The sequence below is a fragment of the Falco naumanni genome, chromosome 3 (assembly GCF_017639655.2).
Source record: "Falco naumanni isolate bFalNau1 chromosome 3, bFalNau1.pat, whole genome shotgun sequence".
Lineage (NCBI taxonomy): Eukaryota > Metazoa > Chordata > Aves > Falconiformes > Falconidae > Falco > Falco naumanni.
In genome coordinates, this window is record NC_054056.1 from 75,266,419 (window position 1) to 75,272,725 (window position 6,307).

Consider the following 6,307-nt stretch of genomic DNA (forward strand, 5'->3'; position numbering starts at 1 on the left):
AGGAAACGGGGGCTCAGAGCCTGAGAGTGTAAATTTGTCAAGATGAAAAGAAAAATGGATTTTGGCAGAGGAACTTGAGATACTATCTCAAGCAAGATGGTATGTAGCAAGTGAGAGAAGGCAGACTTAACATCCTCACAGGCACTAGAGGTGAGAATTATGTGGAAAAAATGTAATGTGAGGCTTAAATAATATAAAAGTCTGAGAAAAAAGAAACTTCCAACTGGCAATAGGTAGCCACAATACTTAAGTCAGAAGGGCTGAAAGAGAATGAGCTTGTAATTCAGTGATACTACCCACCTGCGGCAGGAGGGCAGCATGAGAGCTAGAAAGGCAAGGATGCTGCAGGTGAAATAGCTGCAGAAGAATGGAATGGAAATATGGGAAAGCAAAAAAAGCCCACATTTCTTACATGAGAATTTGGTTAAGTGCTCCAAGCCTTTCTGCTTTTCAGCTATGCTGGAGAAGGAATTATACGTTGGCATGTCCTGGGAATGCATAGTGGCATTAATGAGAAAAGCCTGTGTGATCTCAAGTGTGCTGTGTCCTATGAACATGCAGGAGCCCCACACCGAGCCCAGTATCTTGGAAATCTCTGAAACAACACACAGGAAATACATTAAACCCAACAAGGTTATAATTATGTGTAAGCATTTGCCAAATTTCATTTATATTCTGTAAATAAAAATCCTGTTATCTCAGCCATGGTGACTTCTGAAATGGAGGAGCCAGGGATATTGATACACTCAGAGGACAAAAATCTCTGATGCTACATATGCATGAAAGGACTCTAGCTGTATCAGCATTGTTAGCTGGGATAATGGGCTCTCGTGGCACAACAGAGCAGGGGTCACCTCGCTAAGAGCCAGACGGGGACAGAGTTGCCATCTGCACATTCCTGATTCTCTTCACAATAATCAGCCCATTTTTCAAAACATACTTTGCATGCAAACGCGTGTGCTTAGCATTTATATTAGCGACATATGTGGCATTGCATTGTTTGAGCTGCAAGCTCATTAGCACATCGATGTGACGTGCCACCTGAACAGAATGGATCTTGTAGGACAAAGATTAAAAGGTACGTGGAATTGGCTGAGGGCAGAGGAGACGGTGGCAAACAGTAATACTCTATCTAGCACCGGTGAGAGTCATACTTTTTATTTACCATGTATTTTGATCAATGGCTCCAATAGCCTCACATTTGAAGGCATACAAAGAATGGTCATAACCTAAAATGTAGCTTTCGTCAGAGCTCTGAGGACTGTCAGCCCACAGCTGACTAAAGGCAATGGCTGCAAAGACAAAGAGCAAGAGTCTGGACTAGGCTTAGATGGATCAAAAACTCAAATCGAGGCAAGAACAGGAAAAAGAAGACAGAACAATTCCTGAAGCAGCACTGACATTTACGGGTGACAAGAAGGTGGAAGAGGTGCTATAAAAAAATGCAACTACTACTATAGATGATGATTACCAAAATGTCCAAGAGAACAGACTGTGTCTACTGTGCTAGCACTTGTGGCTGAAAATCATGAAGGATCAACATGGATTTTGCTAACCAGACTGAAGCTGATCTCAAGCAGTGGCAAAAAGGGAAAAATAAAAATTTAAACTACAAGTTATAGAAAAGAAACAAGTTCAGAACTTTGATGTGAAGAGAAAGAAGAAAAAACAGCAGTTAGCTGTAGCATATGAGCTTGCAGCTACATTTGGTCTAAAGGAAACATAGCTTACTGATCAGTGAATAGCTCGGACTAAGAGTGAAGTAAACTGTGTGAATGACATCCCTAGCACTATATAGCACTTAATTGTACTAGAAAGTCTGGATATGTGGAGAATCGTCATCTTTGTCATCACCAGAATAAATAATGTAACTAAAGGGAGACTGATTTCTTGCAGTGACTTCCTCTGCATTTGGGGTCCTCGGCAGGGAGCCGAGTGTGATTTAAGTGCTTAGATGCATGCACAAGCCACCAAGAAAGGAGAAAAACATTGCCAGGACTGATGTTGGTTTCTGGAGCAGTGGGCTGCTTTTGTGCTGAAAGCCTGGCTGGATTTCATCAGCTTTGTTCAAGCAGAGCGTAATAGAGGGGCTTTGAATTAGATATGAAAAGAGGAAAAGGACTTCTACTCAAACTAATGTGGCACAACCCGACATGAGGCAGAGCTTTGAGGTAGATCTGCTTGCACCTTTTCCTCCTGGTGAGCACGTGAAAACTGTTTCAGTCTCTGCAGTTCCATTTCAGTAAAAAACAAGCTAGACTAAAGTCACTGTTGCAGCCAAGTAAACTCAAATCAGCCACATCTGAAACAGATTAAAACAAAAGGTCTTGTAAACAAATCTTTTCCTCCCCACATCCTCAACCCCCTGTTCTTCAGGGAAGGTCTTCAGTCTTGCTCGCAGGCCAGCAACTTTTAGAGGCTTCCTGACTGCAAGAAACTTTACACAGTGTCTCTCCCTGGGAGAGTCTCTTTCTTTCCATCACCTTTGAGGTCTGGCTCCATCTCTGCCTCCGTTGCCCTGCTCAGGAGCCTCCAGCCCTGCTGCCATGGCAGGCTCCCTGCTGCAGCACCTGTCCCTGAGCAGCCCAGCTCAGGCTCCACAAACATCCTCCCCTGCTGCTTCCTCCCCTCCCTGCCAGGGCTCTGCCCGCCTCAAGTACAGCAGCCCAGACTAATCTCATGGCAAAATATATAGTACCCACAGCATAAAAGGTGAACACACAGGTAAAACCCATCATCCCCTTGCCACTTTTCAATTGATCTAGGAAGTTCAACCCACACAGAAAATATCAGGAGGGTAGTCAAGATGAGTCCCCTTCTGCTGCAGGGCACTGCAACATACGGTATAATATAATCAAGAACCACATATGTAATATAATATATCACATAAACCAGAGAGTCCACTGGATGCCTCATTCTGAGAATAAAAGTAATTGAAGAGTGAGTAAAATTATACCCCAACAGACAGCGCATGGCAGTGGGGCAGAACGAGAGGAGCAGCAGTGCCAGAGAGTGGTAATGGAAGTGTAGTGCCTGTCTTGTGAATACACTAATCCTGACATTACTAATAAATGAAAGTAATGCAGCATGAAATAATAAAGGGTGGATATAAACATGAAAAACAGTAGTGAGATCAGATAGCAATCAATACACAGGAGGGGGTTTAACACAAAATCAGTCAGGGTACTGAACTGTGGCTACTACTGACATGGTTTCTGAGCTTAGCTAAGCCTGAGCTGACAGCTACACAGTACCTGAACACAATGTCAAAACCACGTTGGCACCAGCCCATTCCTCACCCTCCAGACAAACATTCTGTTTGCTACTTCAGGCATACATGCATGTGTACATAAACACACACACAGAAGAAAGTTATTTTGGTTTAGTCACCTCCTCTCATTTTCCTGCATATTGTTCTTCTGCACGATGCCGGCATCCCACTCAGCCTGTAATTCCAACTTAATGGCAATCACCACAGGTGTTTGGTGACATTGATGTACCTTTTGCACATATCCAGGTTGCCTTGCAGTTGTGTGGATACCTAGATCATCTCAGAGTTGCAAGCTGTCTTTGGAAAGGTTGGAATCCATGAAGTCTGATTGAGTTTGATATTGTTATTATCTCAGCTGTACTGTTAGCATATCACAATACTGCTGAATGGAAGTGCAATACGGAAATGAAAGTGCACCGTAATAATCCAGCCATCTTACATCCCACTGTGACTTATTTATTTTTTCCTTGCTTTACTCATGAAATCTTTCCTTTTCATGCTTAGTTTTTTTCCCGTAACATTTAATCAAATTTCATTTTATTTTTCATTTTGTAGGTCTCATATGGGTGTTGTTGAAGCTGAAACCAATTAAGAAACATCTGCAGACAACAGAATGCTGTCAAGTGTGAACTGTGATTTCTTCTAAGAGAAGAGAGCAACCAGGGCACACTCTCAACAAGTCTAGGAAAGCTTTGTCCAAACAAAAGCCATGTTATTATCTCCACTGGAGCTTCCAGTGTGTTGCAACCTGGCTCTGAAGAGCACTGTAAACCAAGACAGAGCTGACCCAGCCCTTGCAATCAGCAATACTAATTAAGTTTAGCCCATCGCTAGCTAGTCTAGTTTAGGTATGCTGTACTTCAACAATATAGGAACATAAAGCAATGATTGCTTGCTTATGAAAAAGATATTTTAGTTTAAACTGATTTATTTTTTTCTTTTTTTAATTCTCAGGATCTCACTAGAGAACCTTATAAAGGTTATATGAAGACATTTTCCCCACCTCTAACCTAATTTCAGTTCTTTTATGTTTCATCTTAAGTCACTAGGATTGTCATGTTTCTTTATGGGTTAATTATAATATCTCCATAAGGTTTTATTACCTTAACATACTGGTATATATTCTCAGCCCTAACTCTGGTTTAATATGTATTTTTAAATAATTAATATGTGAGTATGGACAAGCATGTAGTGCAGCAGAGAAATTAGACATCAGGAGGGTCTCTGAGGGAAAGGCATACCCTGTTCATATTCCTGTCCTCCCTTGAAGAGTGACCAAGAGGGGTCAGACCTGAAAAAATCAGTACCTGCAAGTTGCCGGCTCCTTCCTGCAGGTAGAATGGCCTTTAACACAGCATTGTCAACATGAAGAAGTAAAAAAAATATGAGATGAGGCTTACACATCAGGAGTTTGATCATGCGATTGAAAAAAAGTATTATGGGAGAAAGGGCTAGGGTTCTTTTGTGTTTGCAAATGTGAGGATAAGAAAGTGGGCTTGCCTTCTCTTGTGCTTCTCGCAAATCTTAGGTCATTAAGAACTGCAGGTCTAAGTAACAGAAAAGAGATAGTCTGGTAAGGGCTTGGACGCTAGCACTGCCGGTGTCTATAAACACCACGAATGTATCCAACCCAGCTGTGAAACAGCTAGCTCCGTACTGCTGGTGCTCCAGCTGTCGCAGCAAGGGGGTCCACCCAGATGAATTGCCAGATGTCTCAACGCAGTCCTGAGCGGGTTATTTTGCAGCTGCCCCAGCAAAAGCCCTGGTATGCGTATTTGTAAAAGCCCCAGTATTACCCATCACTTCAAGTAGCTGGGTGCAGGACAGTGCCAGGAGCTGTGGCGCAGACCCGCCAGGAGGGAGCTGACCGAGATTATCATCTGTGGCTTCACAATGAATGTGCTGCCTGACCTTTTTCCTGAGCAGAGATGGGAAGCCTTTACACTTTGGTTTGCAAACATAATATTTCCCTTTCTTTATCAGAAACAACAGACACTGTCATGAAGGCCTTGTGCTCTACGAGTTTTTTTTTCCTCAGGCAATGGTAACTGAGCTCTTGGTTCCACTGGTAAGGCCACAAAAGGAGTCATTAATTATAATAAAAACCAAAGCCAATAGTAGTCGTTACTCACAGATAATGAAAGATGCAGGAAGAAAATTGCCACAGATGAAGCCAACACCTGACATGGGTATCTCAGAGTTACCTTGCAGTACTTCCCAGGAGGGGAACAGCCTTTACCACACCACTAATAACCAGGGGCACGATCAGTGACTGAGGCCTCTGCCACCTTTCAGAAACACTAAATTCACCACCAAGGTCTCTGATTATTTTTCAGAGAAAAAAATTTGGACCAGTGCAGGAAGAACTGATTGTACAGAGAAATTTTCACATGGGATATCTCCAGACACCGCAAAATCTGCACAACAACATCTAGAAACAAATGGAAGGATGCCTTATGAACTAAGTAAATGCCAACAGATAAAATTATTTGCCCACTCCATTTATTAACGGCCAGTATTTTTGCATTTCCCCCCCTTGGCCATGTAGCCATGGGAAATGCCCATCCATGCAGACATTCATTTTAATAAAAGCTTCTTTTCTGTTCTGACATATCTCCTTATGTTTTCTCTCTTGCAATGTCACCGTCTCTGCAGCAAGCTCTTTAAAGCAGTTTCTAATTTTATCTTGAGCTGTGAATTTTTTGAAGAATCTCTGTTTGAAAAAGGCTGCATGAAAAAAATAGGCTGAACTGAATAAATAGTTCTTCTAACATTTTGATGTCTCATGGGTATAAGAGCTGTTCAGAATGCGGGGGTAGGACAAGGCTCTGAAAAACGACAAGCTTATTAAAGCACCCTTGATGTTTTCCTTCTGAAACTCAGGGCTTTAGGTCATGCAACCTCCTTAACCTAGGTGAACTTAGTCACAGAAGTCTGATGCAGTCCTTGTGATGCAGCAGCCCAAGAAAGGAAAGAAACAGGGCAGGAGGAGATGAGTAAGAGAGATTGGGTCATAAGCTTCTGCTCCACGTAACT